The 22,476-nt window shown below is 47.5% G+C and overlaps 1 pseudogene; it reads left to right on the forward strand.

Moving 5' to 3' along the window:
• The first annotated feature begins 21,131 nt into the window (after positions 1-21,131).
• Positions 21,132-21,338, forward strand: LOC142255447 (U2 spliceosomal RNA; annotated as a pseudogene).
• Positions 21,339-22,476: the final 1,138 nt, after the last annotated feature.

Genomic DNA, 22,476 nt, shown 5'->3' on the forward strand with positions numbered 1-22,476 from the left:
CTATCAGTGGGCTGTTGTCTTCTTTGAGGGACTTTAGGTGGGATAGGACCTATAATCCTGCCCTCAATCATTTAATTAGCTAGGCCGCTGTTTTCGGTCCTGGCTTCAGGGTCCTAGGTGACTAGGGTTTCAGGTCGGCTGTGTGTTTCCTAAGTGAGGAAAGGTGTTGTGCGGGGGCCTATCTGTAACTACCTGGTTTTGCCAGGGCATCACACCTTCCTTCAGACTTGATTCTGACAGTCCCTGAAACTTGGTACACAGGTACTTAAACATCTCTCCTTCTTTCAGTAGCGCTTTCACAAACAGCTTCATCAGTCCAAGCTTACAGTGGAGTGGTGGCAAGAGAACTTTAGGTGGGATCAACTAAGCTTTATGCAACAATGTTCTTGAGTCCCGGTTACAAAGATGTTCTTGTTGGCCAATTTTTTTTGCTCCAGTGAAGAGTCCTAACCTGGCTTTCCAATTCACACAAAAAGCATGTGTTCTGCCTTCTTTTACGTAATGCTGTGAATCTCTAGCATACAGCTAAACCCTAGTTCACATTTCAAATAAACAGACTGTGGAGTTCAATAGCCTTGATTTATTAGCTGGTAACGTGAACTTGATTGCAGTATACATGGAATATACAGTGAATATAGGAATATCCAAGATGCAGTTGAAGACAGAATACGGTATATCCAAGATACTGTTTTATACGGGTAAAAACTATAACAAGAAAATGATTACAGTCAGTACAGTGTTAATACAGAGTTAACATAGCATAACAGTACATGAGATGCAGTTCTTACGAGAATGTAGGTGAAAGGTCACTGCATCTGCAATACATAGAAATCTTATCTAGACAAACAAGACAGGGATGACACTAAAGGTGTAGAAGTACAATGTACAATGCATTTACTACACTCTTCCATCTAGGATTCTATCACTAACACATGTAATTTGCTTTGCTCACCGGATTACACTAGGCAGGGGTGAATGTACAGAGAGGTAAGTCGGCATGTCCTTTCCTGACAAATCCAAAGAGAAAATGGCTGCAGGCTTCTTCTCAGCTCAGGGAGGCATTCCTTACCCAGAATACATTTAGCTTAAAGGGAAACTCAGCAATTCAAAAGAATAACAATGACCTCTAGGGGTTGTAACAGAAATTTTAATGAATGACTATTAGCAGGCTGCCATGAGGCAGAACAGCATGGGTATTTAATATATCCTCCTTGCTGCCCAAGAAGCAATGAGAACATTTTTAGACCACCACATATTGACCATCCATGCTCCTTGTAGTTAAGTTTCTTGAGAATAAAGTCTAAATTCTCACAGCTTTCTTCCAAGTGCATAGCATGTGTGACGCCCTGGACTAGCCAGGTAGTCACAAACACAAAATCACACACACCCCCTCCCCTGGATAGTCTACATCAGTCACACAAAATCCTTGTTGCCTCCTCCAGGGTCTGATGTCCACACCAGGTGGGGCGGAGCCAGGCGGTTGGCCCCACCCACCGAGGAGTTCACAGGCCTGGAGGCGGGAAAAAGCAGTTAGTTTAGTTTTGTAGTGGAAAGTGAGAGGACAGAAACTGTTAGTGTCTGGGTAGGAGCCCAGGCACTGTCAGCAAGGTCGGCAGACGGTGGTGGCCGTCTGCAGGAGGTGGTACAAGTCAGCTGAACCGTAGGATCGGGGACGGGCGGTGACCCGAAGGGAACTGAACCGGTGAGCGGATCTGTACCAAGCACAAAGGCAGGGCCATTGGACCCTGACCAGGCTAGGAGCCGCCGACAATGGTCAAATCCGAGAGTGACCGGAATCCCAGGGGTTCCCTAACACCCAAGACCCGACAGAAGGCAACCGTCCACACCGTGAGGATAAAAAGCCACCGCCATAGGCTAGAGATCCAAGGGCCAGCGCCTGCGGGCAAACGGGCTCCCTCGGTACGTACACCCCAGCCATCCAGCCTCCCCGTACCGCCACCGGGCCCCGGGATCACCAACCCCTACCCACGGAGGGGGAACCAACATCCTAGCTGCTCCCTGCCATCGCTCCCGGGATCCCCGTCACCAGCAGTGGTGGTGCCCATTATCACCACGACCTGTGGGTGACGTCACTAACTATCTCCCCAAACAAACCACCCCCTTTTCACTCGTGGGCGAGGAGCGCTGCTCGAGTCCCCGGATCTGGCCCTCCGCTCGAGCCACCGAGCAGCAGCAGCAGCAGAAGTCCCCGAACCCGAGCGTAGCGTGCGTGTCCCCTCTGCCCGCGACACATGCCCTACACACACTGAAGAATACTTACTGCCATTGAGCAGTAGCACAGCTTTCAGACTTTTTGGATGAAACAATGACGTGTCTCCACTCGCTCACATTGTACTTAATGTTACATTTTCCATCAGCACAGGAACATCGCTTGAATACACTAGAGCACCATCTTCAGAAAAGTATGGAGGGAATCTTTTCAGAATTCTAACCTTTTGGAAACCTATTGTCACGCTCTCCGGGTCCCCTGCTCTGCCCCCCGGCTCACCTGCCACGCTCCCCGGCTTCCCTGCTTCGCTCCCCGGCTCCTCTGGCAGACATCCCCCGCTCCACGGTCTCCAGCCTCCACCACCTGCGGTCCCCAGGCGGCCCGGTCCCCACTCCCGGCGCCCGTCGGCAGCCCTGCTCCAGGCCGGCTCCCCTGCTTCCTATACACCGCTCCCTGCCCTGGCTTCTGGCACCCGGGCCTCGCGCATGCGCATTAGGGCGCGCGCGCGGTCATTGACCCTCTCTTAAAGGGCCAGCGTCCACTGACAGGAAATTGAACACACAGGTACAGGGTATAAAGGGGTTTAATGTCCAAGTGGGCGGGGCCTGTTCTTCGTGTTTCCTAAGCTAGGAGTCAGGTCTCCTTGTGTCTCTGTGATATACTTACCTATCTCTCTTCTAGAGCCGCTCCTGCCTCGCCATCCGGTCCTGCCGATTCCCGAACCCCGAACGCTGACTATCTGCCATCCCGTCAGTCCGTACCATCTCTGATCCCTGTGGTGACCCGTCCTCTCGCTCCATCGGTTCCGGACTCTGCCTGACATCTCGGCCTCCGAACCTGAGCTCCGTCACCCGGACTACCATCAGTGACTCCGTGGTCCCAGGGACTTCTCCATTCCACTCTTTTGCACGGACTGTCCTGCTACCCGTAGTGCTCCGGCTACCGGACCCCTTGCCTTCATTAAGGTGTTCGGCCCAGTGGATCCACCTCCTGGGTCTGCCCGTCCACCTGGCCCTAACACCTATAGAATCAGTGTTTGTGAAAAAACTGTACGTGATGATATTTTTTCAATATTTTTACTGAGTCCAATGATCAAAAGTATGAAAAAAATCACATCTTTCAAAAATTTTTACCCTTGGAAACCTGTGTTATTATTACTATGCACGAGCCCTAAATTGTCTGAAAAACAACAAATATGCTGGTTGGATAGACCTTGACCCAACAATTCAACGGCCACAATTAAGGAGAAAAGTGCTAAGAGAGTTAAATTTGCCCCTGAAATAACCCATGATACGGGCCAAGGAGGGACACACCATTTTGATCCGAAAATAGCCCAACACCATGAGAGACGGGCAAATCCGTGAAAAGACAAAGTTCCAAGCTACAACTGACGCAGGATCTACAGCACATACGCCCATTGTAATTGTTCATGATTTCCGGCCACTACGCATTTCAGCCTTCAGGGACCTGGTAATTCGAATGCTATGTCCAGGAGTAGAGATGAGCGAACCGGTCCCGGTTTGGCTCGAGGTCGGTTCGCCGAACGGAGCTCCCGTTCGAGTTCGGCTCGTCGAACGTTCGACGAACCGAACTCGAGCCAATAGGAAACAATGGCAGGCAATCACAAACACAGTAAAACACCTAGAAAACACCCTCAAAGGTGTCCAAAAGGTGACAAACAACTCACAACACAACACAAACACATGGGAAAGTGACAAGGACATATACTCATGCGAAAACAAAACAGCTGGACAAGGAAAAAGAGGAGGACACACAGATATAGGCATGGCACGCCATTCTAAAATCATGTAAAACACCGCAAGGTGACTCCAAGCGGAGTCTCCCTTTTTTCCAAAAATTGGGCCCCACACACACCCACCCATTCAGTGGCAGCAGTTGTGCCCCAGTTGTACACTTCACAGCTACATTTGCATCAAGCACATTCAAAAATACGCTATTCTTAACCGTCCCCAGGATGACACCGGGGTAGGTAGCAAAGTCTTTCCTGATCCCAGCTCTGTTCATCTTGGCTTCAAGCACATTCAAAAATACGCCATTCTTATCCGTCCCCAGGATGACACCGGGGTAGGTAGATAAAGTTTTTGCTGACCATGACTTGTTCATCTTGGCTTCTTTTAAAAACACAGCAAGCAAGGGTTACTCCAAGCGGAGTCTCCCTTTTTTCCAAAAATTGGGCCACACAGACACCCACCCCATCAGTGGCAGCACTTGGGCCCTAGTTGCAAACAGGATGTTTTGATTTGCATCAAGCACATTCAAAAATACGCCATAATTAACCGTCCCCAGGATGACACCGGGGTAGGTAGCAAAGTCTTTCCTGATCCCAGCTCTGTTCATCTTGGCTTCTTTTAAAAACACAGCAAGCAAGGGTTACTCCAAGCGGAGTCTCCCTTTTTTCCAAAAATTGGGCCACACAGACACCCACCCCATCAGTGGCAGCACTTGGGCCCTAGTTGCAAACAGGATGTTTTGATTTGCATCAAGCACATTCAAAAATACGCCATAATTAACCGTCCCCAGGATGACACCGGGGTAGGTAGCAAAGTCTTTCCTGATCCCAGCTCTGTTCATCTTGGCTTCTTTTAAAAACACAGCAAGCAAGGGTTACTCCAAGCGGAGTCTCCCTTTTTTCCAAAAATTGGGCCACACAGACACCCACCCCATCAGTGGCAGCACTTGGGCCCTAGTTGCAAACAGGATGTTTTGATTTGCATCAAGCACATTCAAAAATACGCCATTCTTATCCGTCCCCAGGATGACACCGGGGTAGGTAGATAAAGTCTTTGCTGACCCATGACTTGTTCATCTTGGCTTCTTTTAAAAACACAGCAAGCAAGGGTTACTCCAAGCGGAGTCTCCCTTTTTTCCAAAAATTGGGCCACACAGACACCCACCCCATCAGTGGCAGCACTTGGGCCCTAGTTGCAAACAGGATGTTTTGATTTGCATCAAGCACATTCCAAAATTCGCCATAATTAACCGTCCCCAGGATGACACCGGGGTAGGTAGCAAAGTCTTTCCTGATCCCAGCTCTGTTCATCTTGGCTTCTTTTAAAAACACAGCAAGCAAGGGTTACTCCAAGCGGAGTCTCCCTTTTTTCCAAAAATTGGGCCACACAGACACCCACCCCATCAGTGGCAGCACTTGGGCCCTAGTTGCAAACAGGATGTTTTGATTTGCATCAAGCACATTCAAAAATACGCCATAATTAACCGTCCCCAGGATGACACCGGGGTAGGTAGCAAAGTCTTTCCTGATCCCAGCTCTGTTCATCTTGGCTTCTTTTAAAAACACAGCAAGCAAGGGTTACTCCAAGCGGAGTCTCCCTTTTTTCCAAAAATTGGGCCACACAGACACCCACCCCATCAGTGGCAGCACTTGGGCCCTAGTTGCAAACAGGATGTTTTGATTTGCATCAAGCACATTCAAAAATACGCCATAATTAACCGTCCCCAGGATGACACCGGGGTAGGTAGCAAAGTCTTTCCTGATCCCAGCTCTGTTCATCTTGGCTTCTTTTAAAAACACAGCAAGCAAGGGTTACTCCAAGCGGAGTCTCCCTTTTTTCCAAAAATTGGGCCCCACACACACCCACCCCTTCAGTGGCAGCAGTTGTGCCCCAGTTGTACACTTCACAGCTACATTTGCATCAAGCACATTCAAAAATACGCTATTCTTAACCGTCCCCAGGATGACACCGGGGTAGGTAGCAAAGTCTTTCCTGATCCCAGCTCTGTTCATCTTGGCTTCTTTTAAAAACACAGCAAGCAAGGGTTACTCCAAGCGGAGTCTCCCTTTTTTCCAAAAATTGGGCCACACAGACACCCACCCCATCAGTGGCAGCACTTGGGCCCTAGTTGCAAACAGGATGTTTTGATTTGCATCAAGCACATTCAAAAATACGCCATAATTAACCGTCCCCAGGATGACACCGGGGTAGGTAGCAAAGTCTTTCCTGATCCCAGCTCTGTTCATCTTGGCTTCTTTTAAAAACACAGCAAGCAAGGGTTACTCCAAGCGGAGTCTCCCTTTTTTCCAAAAATTGGGCCACACAGACACCCACCCCATCAGTGGCAGCACTTGGGCCCTAGTTGCAAACAGGATGTTTTGATTTGCATCAAGCACATTAAAAAATACGCCATAATTAACCGTCCCCAGGATGACACCGGGGTAGGTAGCAAAGTCTTTCCTGATCCCAGCTCTGTTCATCTTGGCTTCTTTTAAAAACACAGCAAGCAAGGGTTACTCCAAGCGGAGTCTCCCTTTTTTCCAAAAATTGGGCCCCACACACACCCACCCCTTCAGTGGCAGCAGTTGTGCCCCAGTTGTACACTTCACAGCTACATTTGCATCAAGCACATTAAAAAATACGCTATTCTTAACCGTCCCCAGGATGACACCGGGGTAGGTAGCAAAGTCTTTCCTGATCCCAGCTCTGTTCATCTTGGCTTCTTTTAAAAACACAGCAAGCAAGGGTTACTCCAAGCGGAGTCTCCCTTTTTTCCAAAAATTGGGCCACACAGACACCCACCCCATCAGTGGCAGCACTTGGGCCCTAGTTGCAAACAGGATGTTTTGATTTGCATCAAGCACATTCAAAAATACGCCATAATTAACCGTCCCCAGGATGACACCGGGGTAGGTAGCAAAGTCTTTCCTGATCCCAGCTCTGTTCATCTTGGCTTCTTTTAAAAACACAGCAAGCAAGGGTTACTCCAAGCGGAGTCTCCCTTTTTTCCAAAAATTGGGCCCCACACACACCCACCCCTTCAGTGGCAGCAGTTGTGCCCCAGTTGTACACTTCACAGCTACATTTGCATCAAGCACATTCAAAAATACGCTATTCTTAACCGTCCCCAGGATGACACCGGGGTAGGTATGTCCAGGAGTAGAGATGAGCGAACCGGTCCCGGTTCGGCTCGAGGTCGGTTCGCCGAACGGAGCTCCCGTTCGAGTTCGGCTCGTCGAACGTTCGACGAACCGAACTCGAGCCAATAGGAAACAATGGCAGGCAATCACAAACACAGTAAAACACCTAGAAAACACCCTCAAAGGTGTCCAAAAGGTGACAAACAACTCACAACACAACACAAACACATGGGAAAGTGACAAGGACATATACTCATGCGAAAACAAAACAGCTGGACAAGGAAAAAGAGGAGGACACACAGATATAGGCATGGCACGCCATTCTAAAATCATGTAAAACACCGCAAGGTGACTCCAAGAGGAGTCTCCCTTTTTTCCAAAAATTGGGCCCCACACACACCCACCCCTTCAGTGGCAGCAGTTGTGCCCCAGTTGTACACTTCACAGCTACATTTGCATCAAGCACATTCAAAAATACGCTATTCTTAACCGTCCCCAGGATGACACCGGGGTAGGTAGCAAAGTCTTTCCTGATCCCAGCTCTGTTCATCTTGGCTTATTTTAAAAACACAGCAAGCAAGGGTTACTCCAAGCGGAGTCTCCCTTTTTTCCAAAAATTGGGCCACACAGACACCCACCCCATCAGTGGCAGCACTTGGGCCCTAGTTGCAAACAGGATGTTTTGATTTGCATCAAGCAAAATCAAAAATACGCCATAATTAACCGTCCCCAGGATGACACCGGGGTAGGTAGCAAAGTCTTTCCTGATCCCAGCTCTGTTCATCTTGGCTTCTTTTAAAAACACAGCAAGCAAGGGTTACTCCAAGCGGAGTCTCCCTTTTTTCCAAAAATTGGGCCACACAGACACCCACCCCATCAGTACTTTACCCTCCACACCAGTCCCAAGCTGGAAGCACTGCAGCACTGCCTCGGCGAAGCGGCAACAGGCTGTGCTGCAGCTAATCTGCATAGGTGACAAACCCCACAATGCAGAAGAGGTGTGGACAGCTCTAAAACAGCATGCAGATCACTGGCTCACACCTCTGAACCTAAAGCCAGGAAAGGTTGTGTGTGACAATGGCCGGAACCTGGTGGCGGCTTTGAGGCGAGGCCAGCTGACACATGTTCCATGCGTGGCCCATGTGCTCAACCTCGTGGTTCAGCGGTTTCTAAACTCATACCCAGAGCTGTCTGATCTGCTGGTAAAAGTTCGCCGCCTGTCTGCACATTTTCGAAAGTCACCTACTGCTTCAGCCGGCCTTGCCGGCTTTCAGCGTCATTTGCATCTTCCGGCTCACAGACTGGTGTGTGATGTCCCCACGCATTGCTGATTTGTGCCCGTTCAAGTGTCTCGGGAATTTTCAACAGATCCGTCCGAAGGTGGATGGCCCCTTATTATGTCACGAGGATGGGTCCTTTTTATCGAGATACCAATTTGTGAGTGTTTTTAGGGCATGTTTGAAGTCGTTGGGGTTAGATCCGAAGTCTTTCGGATTGGGGCAGCGAAGGAGGCCTCTATATGCGGCCTACCGGAGGAGACAGTTAAGCAGATTGGTAGGTGGAAGTCGCAGCGCTTTAAGTCGTATGTACGTCCCCAGGTGGTTGTTGGCAATTGAGGGGAAAAGGGGGGGGTATTAGGGTAGCAATGGGGGGGTGAGAGTGTGTGTTTTTTGTCAATTTGGTTTGGTGAGGCAATAAAATGGTGTCGTCTGTACATTTTGTATTGCAGAAGCACCCCCCCTTCCTTCCCTGGTCTGGATCCTTGGCCACTCTTATGTGTATTGGGGAGCCCGACGAGCGGACGCGAGATGGAACGGGAGACAGCTAGGTTTTGAGAAGGACCTGGCTCTCGTGCGATGGCTCGGTGTTCGGGGGTTAGGGTGGAACAGGGTGTTGCAGGAGGTGCATAGATATGCCCGGTTGGACAGACCTCCTGACATCTTAGTGTTGCATGCCGGGGGGAATGATTTGGGTGGGCGTCCTTTTCGAATCTTGATAACGGACATCAAACATGATTTGTTACGGTTATGGGTGTCGTTTCCAGGTCTAACGATAGTCTGGTCGGAGATAGTAGCGAGAAAGAGTTGGCAGAAAGCGCGGTCAGTTGACAGGTTGAACAAGGCGCGGGCGAAGGTTAATAGGGCGATCTCGAAGTTTGTTAGTCGGAACGGGGGTATAGCAATACGGCATGTTGAGTTGGAAAGGACGGAAGAGGAATTTTGGTTGGCTGACGGGGTACACCTTAATGCGGTGGGAACTGACTTATGGGCTCTTGGCTTGCAGGGAGGTATTGAGAGGGCCCTTTGCTTGCGGGGGGTCTCAGGCACTTGAAGGGTTTCAAGGTGCCTTCGTTGTGGTGTTGTTTATTGGTGGGTCCTTGAAGTTGGTTTAAAATTGGTTCGGGGATTCATCCGGGTATGGATCCCCTCATTGGCAGAATTGATGGTCCCCTAGTGATTTTGGGGGGGAACCCCGACGGGGTATGTCGGGGCCCCTGGGGGTGTGGTTGGGGTTGACGGAGGATTAACCCTAACCATTTGGTGCTACTGAGTCAGTGTGGGTAACGGCTGGGAGCAAGTTGAGGTTTTTTATTGCTCGGTTATGGGAATCACCAGGGTTTTGGTAGCTTCAAGGACCTTACCACATTGCAAATTTTATTGGTTATGTATTCTTGTTAATAAAATGGCTGCTATGGCCAAAATTATCCAAAGATAAATTTGTGTCTGTGTAATTACTTTTAAATAAGAAATGGGAATGGAGGTGTGGGGTATGAAAGGAAGACCGGAGTCAACAATTCCAGGGTCAAGCATGTTTATTTGCGTAAGCTTCGTTCCAGGGTAGAAAGGGTAAGAGTGCCTTTCAGAATTCGAAGTGGTCGGACTGTACGGACCACCAAGAACTGCAGGAGAGCTTGAACATCTTCCCATGGATGTGCGACATCCTCCCTCATCAGTTACGTAGGTAAGCAGGTTCTCAGCATTGCAGCCCATTTGTTGTCTTAAGTTAGTTAAGCGGGGTTAACTAACCTGTCAGTTCAGCCTCAGGTCTAAAGCAGAGGCCTGGACTCCACTCCTTACTCCTCACTCCACAACTCTCCTTAAAAACAACTGACTCCTTTTTCCTGCCCCGGGGTCTCCAGACCCTTAGGTGGGCGTTTCCTTCCGTCTGGTCCTGCCCACTGGTGTGCCTGTCTTTCCCTGGGGGAGGTGACTAGGGTTTTCTGGTTGGCTTTGTGTGACTTAGGTGAGGGAAGTTGTTATGCGGGGGCCTATGTGTGACTACCTGCAGTGTCAGGGCGTCACATATGTATGTGTGTATGTCTGCTAAAGGAATCCGCACCGTCATATTTACAAACACAAAATTTTGACTCTATGCACAGAAGAGAGTCATGCTATTTACATGATTTGTGTTTTTTTACCTTTTAAAACTATCATTAAATGTTAAGTTTTAGTTAGGGATTTATGCTTCTGTCTGTCTCTCTCCCAGTCTCTGTCATCTGTCTGTCTCTGTGTGTCTCTATCTCTATCCATGTCTCTCTGTCTCTCTATCTCTGTCTGTCTCTCTGTGTCTGTCTGTCTTTCTCTCTTTGTGGCTGTCTGTTTCTATGTCTGTCTGTCTCTTTTCCAGGTCTGTCTCTTTTCCAGGTCTGTCTCTTTCCCTGTCTGTCTGTCTCTTCCCCTGTCTGTCTCTTCCCCTGTCTGTCTCTTCCCCTGTCTGTCTCTGTATTTCTTTGTCTGTCTCTGTCTGTCTCTTCCCCTGTCTGTCTCTTTCCCTGTCTCTCTCTGCCTGTCTCTCTTTGTCTCTCTCTGTCTGACTCATTCCCCGTTTGTCTCTTTCCCTGTCTATCTCTGTATTTCTTTGTCTGTCTCTATCTGTCTGTCTCTCTCTGTCTGTCTCTTCCCCTGTCTGTCTGTTTCCCTGTCGGTCTGCCTTTTCTCCTGCCTGTCTCTGTATGTTTGTCTTTGTCTGTTTCCCTATCTGCCTCTGTCTCTTTCTCTGTCTCTGTCTGTCTGCCTTTTTTCCCTGTCTATCTCTATCTGTCTCTTTCCCTGTCTGCCTCTGTCTGTTTGTCTCTGTCTCTTTCCCTGTCTGTCTATGCCTATCTGTCTCTGTCTGTTTGTCTCTCAGTCTGTGTCTGTCTCTCTCTATCTGTCTCCCCACTGACATCATATTATCTCACACATAAGCTTCTTATACTATGAATGTCCTTTGTTCCTATAGCAACCAATCACAGCTGCTATTAATAACTTGCAGCTCCCACCTCCATTCAGTTTAATGGAGGCAGGTTTTTTGGAGAGTAACTGTAAAGGTTAAATATTCCTGTTAAAACATAGTCTACAACGTTCCCTGAGTCACATGAGGTGTCTGCAAAATTTTGTGTTTGTAAATATGACGGTGCGGATTCCTTTAGCAGACATACACACATACATATGTGACGCCCTGACACTGCAGATAGTCACACATAGGCCCCCGCATAACAACTTCCCTCACCTAAGTCACACAAAGCCAACCAGAAAACCCTAGTCACCTCCCCTAGGGAAAGACAGGCACACCAGTGGGCAGGACCAGACGGAAGGAAACGCCCACCTAGGGGTCTGGAGACCCCGGGGCAGGAAAAAGGAGTCAGTTGTTTTTAAGGAGAGTTGTGGAGTGAGGAGTAAGGAGTGGAGTCCAGGCCTCTGCTTTAGACCTGAGGCTGAACTGACAGGTTAGTTAACCCCGCTTAACTAACTTAAGACAACAAATGGGCTGCAATGCTGAGAACCTGCTTACCTACGTAACTGATGAGGGAGGATGTCGCAAATCCATGGGAAGATGTTCAAGCTCTCCTGCAGTTCTTGGTGGTCCGTACAGTCTGACCACTTCGAATTCTGAAAGGCACTCTTACCCTTTCTACCCTGGAACGAAGCTTACGCAAATAAACATGCTTGACCCTGGAATTGTTGACTCCGGTCTTCCTTTCATACCCCACACCTCCATTCCCATTTCTTATTTAAAAGTAATTACACAGACACAAATTTATCTTTGGATAATTTTGGCCATAGCAGCCATTTTATTAACAAGAATACATAACCAATTAAATTTGCAATGTGGTAAGGTCCTTGAAGCTACCAAAACCCTGGTGATTCCCATAACCGAGCAATAAAAAACCTCAACTTGCTCCCAGCCGTTACCCACACTGGCTCAGGAGCACCAAATTATAAGGGTTAATCCTCCGTCAACCCCAACCACACCCCCAGGGGCCCCGACATACCCCGTCGGGGTTCCCCCCCAAAATCACCAGGGGACCATCAATTCTGCCAATGAGGGGATCCATACCCGGATGAATCCCCGAACCAATTTTAAACCAACTTCAAGGACCCACCAATAAACAACACCACAACGAAGGCACCTTGAAACCCTTCAAGTTCCTGAGACCCCCCGCAAGCAAAGGGCCCTCTCAATACCTCCCTGCAAGCCAAGAGCCCATAAGTCAGTTCCCACCGCATTAAGGTGTACCCCGTCAGCCAACCAAAATTCCTCTTCCGTCCTTTCCAACTCAACATGCCGTATTGCTATACCCCCGTTCCGACTAACAAACTTCGAGATCGCCCTATTAACCTTCGCCCGCGCCTTGTTCAACCTGTCAACTGACCGCGCTTTCTGCCAACTCTTTCTCGCTACTATCTCTGACCAGACTATCGTTAGACCTGGAAACGACGCCCATAACCGTAACAAATCATGTTTGATGTCCTTTATCAAGATTCGAAAAGGACGCCCACCCAAATCATTCCCCCCGGCATGCAACACTAAGATGTCAGGAGGTCTGTCCAACCGGGCGTATCTATGCACCTCCTGCACCCTAACCCCCGAACACCGAGCCATCGCACGAGAGCCAGGTCCTTCTCAAAACCTAGCTGTCTCCAGTTCCATCTCGCGTCCGCTCGTCGGGCTCCCCAATACACATAAGAGTGGCCAAGGATCCAGACCAGGGAAGGAAGGGGGGGTGCTTCTGCAATACAAAATGTACAGACGACACCATTTTATTGCCTCACCAAACCAAATTGACAAAAAACACACACTCTCACCCCCCCCATTGCTACCCTAATACCCTAATACCCCCCCCCTTTTCCCCTCAATTGCCAACAACCACCTGGGGACGTACATACGACTTAAAGCGCTGCGACTTCCACCTACCAATCTGCTTAACTGTCTCCTCCGGTAGGCCGCATATAGAGGCCTCCGTCGCTGCCCCAATCCGAAAGACTTCGGATCTAACCCCAACGACTTCAAACATGCCCTAAAAACACTCACAAATTGGTATCTCGATAAAAAGATATATGTAATAAGGGGCCATCCACCTTCGGACGGATCTGTTGAAAATTCCCGAGACACTTGAACGGGCACATATCAGATGCCACAACCATCCCCAAACGGACTAGTCTACCCACACCTCTCTGATCAGTTTTCGATTTCCTAATCCAAAATTCAACTCCGTTTTCCACTGACATAATGTCACCCCAATCCAAGCCCCCGGGGAGCGCCTTACTGGGCGATACCAACTCCCCAACCCGCAGGGCTCCAAAAAACGCCAAAGAAAAGGCTAACTTAAACAAACTCACCTCAAACGGAGATAGACAAACCCCCCACAACGCCCTACCCAGCCGGGTAGGGACCCAGCCCAGCCCAGCTGGGACCCAGTTTGAGCGAGGAACGGAACAAGTCCTTCCCACACCAAGGTTTGCAGGCCCTACCTCAGTCAGGGTTTCACCCACACTCTACAGCTCCGGAATGTCATGCTCTTCAGCCTCCTCCTCCTCCTGCGCATCCTCATCCACTTTACCCTCCACACCAGTCCCAAGCTGGAAGCACTGCAGCACTGCCTCGGCGAAGCGGCAACAGGCTGTGCTGCAGCTAATCTGCATAGGTGACAAACCCCACAATGCAGAAGAGGTGTGGACAGCTCTAAAACAGCATGCAGATCACTGGCTCACACCTCTGAACCTAAAGCCAGGAAAGGTTGTGTGTGACAATGGCCGGAACCTGGTGGCGGCTTTGAGGCGAGGCCAGCTGACACATGTTCCATGCGTGGCCCATGTGCTCAACCTCGTGGTTCAGCGGTTTCTAAACTCATACCCAGAGCTGTCTGATCTGCTGGTAAAAGTTCGCCGCCTGTCTGCACATTTTCGAAAGTCACCTACTGCTTCAGCCGGCCTTGCCGGCTTTCAGCGTCATTTGCATCTTCCGGCTCACAGACTGGTGTGTGATGTCCCCACGCATTGGAATTCAACTCTGCACATGTTGATCAGGATATGTGAGCAGAAGAGGGCAGTTGTTGAGTACCTGCATCACCTAAGCCATCGGGAAATGGGTCAAACTCCACACATAACACCTGAGGAGTGGAGATGGATGTCCGACCTATGTACCATCCTCCAAAACTTTGAGGACTCCACCAAGATGGTGAGCGGCGATGACGCCATTATTAGCGTCACCATACCGCTTCTCTGCCTTCTAAAACGGTCTCTGCTCAAAACCAAACATGATGCATTGCAGGCGGAACACGATGAGTTGGAGCAAGAAACAGTAGTGGGTGTGGGTGATAACACACAGCCCAGCCTCGTCTCATCACAACGTGCAGTGGAGGACTATGACGAGGAGGAAGATGAAGACATGGAGCAACTCTCCGACCAAATTGAGGATATGACATGCATACCAGTCATATGCTCAGTTCAGCGTGGCTGGCCAGAGGACAGGGTAGATGAGGAGGAGGAGGAGGAGAAGGAGGAGGACAGCATGTTCAGTCATCGTGTTGGTCTGGATATTGAAGTGATGGCTGTTAAGAGTCTGGCGCACATGGATGACTTTATGGTAAGCTGCCTGTCTCGTGACCCTCGCGTTAAGAACATCTTGGCCGACAATCATTACTGGTTGGTAACACTGTTAGACCCACGCTACAAGGAGAACTTTATGTCTCTTATTCCCGAGGCGGAGAGGTCAGCCAAAATGCAGCAGTTCTGGAAGGCCATAGTCACGGAAGTAGGCAAAGCATTCCCTTCACAAAACGCTAGCGTCATAATTGTAACACTATTAGTTAAAAGAAAGGGATAAACTGTAAAAAAAACAAAATAAGGCATAACTTTTTTTTAACATTAATTTTTTTTTTTTAGATTTAACCAAAGAATGTGCACATTTGTTATAATAAACAAGTGAAAAATGTTGAAAATCAGTCATCCAAAGGTGTGTGAAAAAAAAATATATATATGGTACCAATAAAAATGTCACTTTGTCCTGCAAAGAATGCAGCCCCCCACATTATTTTTTTCCTCTGTGCGGCCCATACACCCAGCCGAATTTGAGACCCCCTGCCTTACACTATATAGATATCATGTTCATTCCCCATCTATCTTGCTCAGGAGAGCATCTCCCTCCCCCGGCACCAAGAGCAGCTCATACTGAATTGTTACAATGACTACATTGACACCCCCATACTTTGCACTGACGAGGGGCAAGCACCCCGAAACACCGTGTCTGCAAATTGGGATTCTGATCTGGCTTATATATCCTGAGTCATATTGCAATGGATTGTTGAAAATCCATTTGTGACTTTTAGGATCGCTACTTCCAATAGGTGGCGCTGTGCTAGAGTTTGTCTCCTTTACTGGAGAGACAATTTGTACATTGACTAGTAACACTGCACACAGAAATGCACCTTAATATTCCACTGTTAACCCTTTCCTCCCAGCAGTAACACACAACTCCTCACCTTGATATCATGGTGATTTATGGTCAGAATGACTTCAATGCGATCAGTGATTTCTATTCTAGCTCTGCTCACATAGATTTTATATCCACACTCAACTATAGGCCGTTCTTCATATTTTGGGGGTTTTTAGTCAGATATACTAGTTTGTGCCTGTATAGTATTGGTGTAGATGGGAGTGTAGGGCATGGGTTACATGGCACTGTGGTGGGATACTGATGGGAGGTATTGGTGCTGTGTTTGAGGCTTCTACTGGGTATTTTCCTACAAATACTGGAACAGCTCACTGCTTAGAATGATCCTTCCCAGCTCTATAATATATTATATATACCCCACAATGCAGGCTCACACACACATTTGTCTCAAGTGTGTTGTAGGGACACAGATACAGTCTTGGTCATGTGACTAAAGGCTACTTTACACACTGCGATATCGGTCCTGATATCGCTAGTGTGGGTACCCGCCCCCATCTGTTGCGCGACACGGGCAAATTGCTGCCCATGCTGCACAACACCGAACAGAACCAGTCACACATACTTACCTGCCCGGCGACGTCGCTGTGACCGGCGAACCGCCTCCTTTCTAAGGGGGCGGTTCGTGCGGCGTCACAGCAACGTCACTGAGCGACCGCCCAATAGCAGTGGAGGGGCGGAGATGAGTGGCCGGAACATCCCGCCCACCTCCTTCCTTCCTCATAGCGGCTTTGAGGCAGGTAAGGAGAGGTTCCTCGTTTCTGCGGTGTCACACGGAGCAATGTGTGCTGCCGCAGGAGCGACGAACTACATCGTTACTGCTGCAGTAACGATAATCGAGAATGGAGACCCATGTCACCGATGAGCGATTTTGCACGTTTTTGCAACGATGCAAAATCGCTCATCGGTGTCACACGCAGCAACATCGCTAATGCGGCCGGATGTGCGTCACAAATTCCGTGACCCCAACGACTCCGCATTAGCGATGTCGCAGCGTGTAAAGCCCCCTTTAGTGGGAGTGGTGTACAGGGTCTTAGCAGTAAAGAGTATTCCATATTTCTGCCAGATACCCACAGAGATATTGAAATCTGAAAAAAGAGACTTCTGCTCATTGAAGGTAAGAACTGCTCACATAGCGTTCAACTCCACAGCAAACGTGTGCTCTAGCACTGGCATCTCAGCAGGGATATTCCCCTACTACACATGTGTGTCTGGGTCGCTGTGACAGTTTACAGGACATAACTCAGGGCACCTAGACAGAAGGCAGAGGGACTACTTTCTATTTCTGGTGTAGAGCTTAGTACAATATATATATATATACTATTACATGTGACACATGTACCTTGTATTACCATTATTCGCTGTATATGAACCCCTTTTCTCCGGGCATTATTTGTCTATAGCATTTTTCACGAACCTGAGGCAACTGAGAACCCTTCAGTGAAGGAATTCCACTAACCCTCACAATACCAACCAGGGGCCTCCCTGCAGTAACTCAGGTAGTTGTACCCATTCTCTTTCCGCATTCTATGTGTTCTTCTTCTTTCTTCTTTTTTTTCTTTTTTCTTCTTTTTATTTCTATCATGTAGTTCAGGGGTTTATAGATATATGTCCTGCATCTCATATTTCCTTTAGTGGTGCTTCTTACCCATTCTCATATCATTTACCCTAGTATTTCATGATCCTGAGGCGACTGAGAACCCTTTAATAAAGGAATCCTTTTTCACTTGAATTGTCAAGTGATACTTACCAGTGACTATCACGTAATGTTACAGGTAGTTGCATTTTCTTCCTCTTCTTTCTCTCCTTTCTTCTTTGTCACACGGTCCATTGTGTTATAGCCCACGTGTCATGATAACACTTGTACCATCTTTTCATTTAGATTCCACCTACAATTATTTACCGATTCCAGTTCTGAAATAGGCTTTCATCATCTACTCACTAGAATTCTCAAGTGCATAAGGTACTGAGACATATACATGTTCACACCATTATAAAGAACAAAGTATAAACATTGAGGTTTTTCTCACACCCATGTTCCTGTGTTCTTTGATATGATATGTGTTCATTTCCTTCACTATATAGGATTGCAAGTTTTCCATTTGTACCTTAATGGCAATGACGCTATACAATTGAACACATATCATCCTGTTATCCATATAGGTGTGTATTTACCTGCTTGACTATTTTTGGTTGTTTGATCCAGAATGTTTCTCCAGATAGGTCATGTGGAAATTTTCTTTCCTCAGTACAAATGTTTTCACTATGGCTTTGGAAAAATTTTTTGTATGTGCATCATGGTTATTTGACCCATTGTACTCTCAAGTAGCAATATATTGTACTGTTATGTTGTACTATGTACTAATTACGTGTTTATATGGTTTTGTAACCCTTTATGATCTTAGATAACTTTATCCTTGATAAAGACCTAAAAACAAGGTCGAAACGTTGGATGAATTATCCTTTTGCACAAATAAAGAATTTTCAGCATTCCAAGAGTTCTTTTCTTACTTTATTGATCACTATAGTGTGCCAGAGCTATTTCTATTGAATTGACTCTTATTTTTTCTGAGCACCTGCTATATACACAGTGAGCCAGACATATTCAAGTTTCATTCAGAAGGCAGAGGGAAGCCTTAGCAGCTGAGCCTATATCTTGGCTTGTGAGCATTAGAACAGGCCGGCGATTACAGGGTAACATGAAAAATGTCCAGCTTGCATTATGACTAGAACATGACAATATCCTTTTAAGTACTAACCTATGATGCGTTCCTAAGCAGTTGATGTTATATGTTCTACATTTCATTTTCTGCATACTTTACAAGTAGTAGAATTTGCTTTGATATAGGCAACTGGATTTTCACAATGAAAAGGCAAAGGATAACGCCCGAAAAAGACGCCATACATTATGTCAGTGCCATCACTGACAAACCTGGATTGACCATGAAATACATCAATCCCCTTAAAGGTGAGTTAAAACAAGTTTTAACTAAATTGCCTTAATATTGTCATGCATTAGAATGACTGTCTTAGGTAATGATAAATATTTTCTACAGGAAGAGGAGTGTTTGCTGAAACTGAAATCGAAAAAGGGAGTTTTGTTGCAGAATATCGAGGCGAGCTCACGTATGCACTTACGATGGTAGACAACTACTCGAGATTTATGGTTGTGGTACAAGTCAAAGATCTAATGGCCCATACTGCAGCGAAGGTCTTCCAAGCACACTTATGCAGACCTCATGGCTACTCAGAGAGAGTCCTCACAGATCAAGGCACTGCCTTTGAAGCGGAAATCTTCAAGGACTTCTGCAGCTTTTACCGATGCAGGAAGATGCGCACTACACCCTACCATGCTCAAACCAATGGTTATCAACCTGCTCAGGACTTTACCCCATATTCCAGATGTGGCCTTACAAGTGATTTATAGAGGGTTAACAATACGTTGGGATCACCGGATCTAATCTCCCTTTTTATACACCCTAAAATCTTGTTTGCTTTAGAATAAACAATAACATCATAAAGGTATAGCAGTACCGTTTCAAAGTTTCGGTGTCCCAAGCAGCATTCCATCAGCCTCTGGAAGGTTCCTGGCAAATTGCACAGCTCGAAGGGCATGCTTTTGAACTCGCAGAGACCCATCGGGGTGGCAAAGGCGGTCTTCTCCCGGTCTGCCTCAGCAACGGACACTTGCCAATAGCGACTAGTGAGATCAAGGGTAGAAAAATAATTTGCAGTTCTCAATGCAGCTAGCTATTCCTCAATACAGGGGAGTGGTGCTGTCCTTCTTCTTTAACAGGACCAACGGAGCTGCCCAGAGGCTACAACTGTCACGGATAACCCCAGCCTCCTTCATGTTGCTCAACATGTCCTTGGTACACTGGTAATGTGCAGGTAGTTTTGGCTTATATCTCTCTTTGATGGGTGGGTGTGCACTTGTGGGGATGTAGTGTTTGACCCCTTTTATTCTTCAAAAGTCTAGCGGATGTTTGCTGAAGACTTGCTCGTATTCTTGCACTAGCCTGTAGACCCCCTTCTTGTGATGTGAAGGTGTGGAGTCAGTGCCTACGTGTAATTCCTTACACCACTCCTCTGGCTGACTTGGTGAGCTGTCACTGAATGGGTGGGCTGAAGCAATGGTGGATGCTGCTGTTTGGATAGCATGTGTATCTACTGAGAACAGCTTATCAATGGTGGCAAATCGGAGCAGCTTAATCTCTTGCTCTCCGCAGTTCAACACTCTCATGGGCACTCTTCCCTTCCATATTAATGAATAAAACTATGATGTAAATAGCATATAGATACCCCACAAATGCAGATAAAAGTAGGTTATGGGAAAAGGGGGAAGAGAGAAACAGGAAAATAGTGGAATAAAGTATACCTTCCAGGTGGGAGAGGAAATGGCAGCACAGCCAGTGGAGGTGAAGCAAGGGGAGCCTGCAACTAAAGAGTTGAGAGCGTTATCACATGGTGACTGAGCCTGATTGTAACGGGAGCATAGAGGTGCCGATCCTGTCTTACCTGCGTTGGTGTAGAAGTGGGTGTCCTGTGGTGGAGTCAGCTGTGTGCAGTGGTGGCCGTGGGTTCTTTTATGTGCGACCGTAGTAATAGCTGCGCCCACTTCCTGTATGGGAGTGGAATGCAGTGAGGCTAATGGAACGCACGCCTGCGCATTTGTGTTTAACGTCGCGCATGTGCAGAACGGAGAAAAGGCTGCGCTCACTTCCTAATGAAAGGGAGTGAGACGCAGCTGGGAAGGGAAGGGAAAAGATTAGGGTTTGGGGATGATGAAAGGGCTTTCTACGGGCAAGGATGGCAAAGGGTGGCAGTGACGGAAAGTCAGGCAGCCTGTCCTGTCCTGTCCTGTCCGTCCGTCTTTTTGTATCATGAATTGGAAAGACTGCAAGGGGGAGGGGAGGTGCTTGGAGGAGGAGGAGTTATTCAGATTAATTGCAGTGGGCGGCGGCTGCAAAAAGCATCATTCTTCTTGTTTTTGCTCTGCAAAACAGCCTTTTCAAGGGTTGGCTTGGGTGACAAAATGTCTTCTGTAGGCGTGGGTTTGTCTCCCTCTCCCTAAGATGTGTCCGGTATAGGCCAGGGTGCCACTCAAGGCCGTAACCAATTCGGGTTATAGCTTCTCGGCCTTTTGGCTAAGATCAAGTGTAGTTTCGGAGGACGCTACCTTGGTCGGTACTGGAAGGTGCCTGGGATTGCACGTCTGCCGGCCTTGAGGAAGTGTGTGCGCCTTCTGGTGACACATAGCCCTCTTGTGCCTGGACGGTTCCCAGGCAACGGGAGGCGATCACCTTTGTTATTTTGAAGTCCTACTGATAAACAGAAAAAAAAAAAAATTAAATCTGTTCTTATCAGTTTAATATCTGATACGTCCCCTCTCTGGGGACCATATATTAAATGGATTTTTAGAACAAGGAGATGGAAAAAATCTTGCTCTGTCCACTCCACGCATTGACCTGGTATTGCAGTACCTCCAGGACCGGTGCACCCCTTCTTAACCCAGTTTCCAAAAGCAGAACTCAATTCACCTGATTCAAATGAGCCCCATTAGTGAATTGAAAGAAAGCAAAAACTTTATATGCACCTCAATTTGGCCAATTCACTTTTCACACTTTCACCCTTTTTTTTATCTTTCACACCTTTTACTTGCTTTATTGATGCAAAAGCTGTGCCAAATAGCAAACTCATCTCCACTCAACTTGACCAACTCTGCTATGTCCCGTGCAGTATCTTATTCTCAGTCTTATCTAGATCATTTGCAATTGAATAGAATAGATCCCTTTTGGACACATTGGATTCAGCTGCTGCAGTGACTGCAGGTGTTAGAAGATGCAGACTTGGCATCAGGTGCTGTCTATCAGATTCCACTCCAATTAAAGCTTCCATTGTTTTTCAGTGTTTTCTTTGAGCAATGATGATGTCTTTAGTGATCTGTTGGCTCCCTCTCCTGGAGGAAGAGTTTGCTTGCTCTTGGACTTTCAAAAAGAGAGGTCATGATAGACATTTAGCTTCTGAGCCCAATTGGGGACAGTCATGGGTGATGAATGTTTTGCAACCTGCTGCGAAGCCTGATACCGCAATATAAGGAACGTCAAATACTAAGAATGGGCGGCCTATGAAAGAATTAGTACTTTCATTAAGCATACTTAAACGGCTAATTGGGAATAGACAAACTGTAAAAAGCCCTCTGAGAAAGCCCCTCTCTAACCTTTGTTAGTAAGCTTTTCTGTAGTCTGCCTGTTGATGTATTTTCCGTTTGAACAGTGCACAACATGAAGTGACGGAACACTGGCTTGTCACAATGTCCCCCGCTGACATCACGATAGCGCTGCTGCCTAGAAAGCCAGCTGCGCAGCAGAAGTTGCTCTTTGGGTGGGATGGTGGGCTAATGTATCTATTCCTGCTTGGTGTGAGTTTGACATGATCTAGAGCAACGAGTTCCAGCGGCTAGCGGTTGATTATTGGCTGTAATGGGGCTTTCTGGCTGGTGCCAGCCTTTCTTCTTAGCACACAGGAACCACAATCCCTACACCATGCTTCGATGGATTCTCTCATCCCAGCCCAGTAAAACTACATATTTCACACAGTTATAAGCAGCCCATGGGCATTCACCTGGATTAAAACCCATAAC

Source organism: Anomaloglossus baeobatrachus, chromosome 10 (assembly GCF_048569485.1).
Source record: "Anomaloglossus baeobatrachus isolate aAnoBae1 chromosome 10, aAnoBae1.hap1, whole genome shotgun sequence".
NCBI classification, from domain to species: domain Eukaryota; kingdom Metazoa; phylum Chordata; class Amphibia; order Anura; family Aromobatidae; genus Anomaloglossus; species Anomaloglossus baeobatrachus.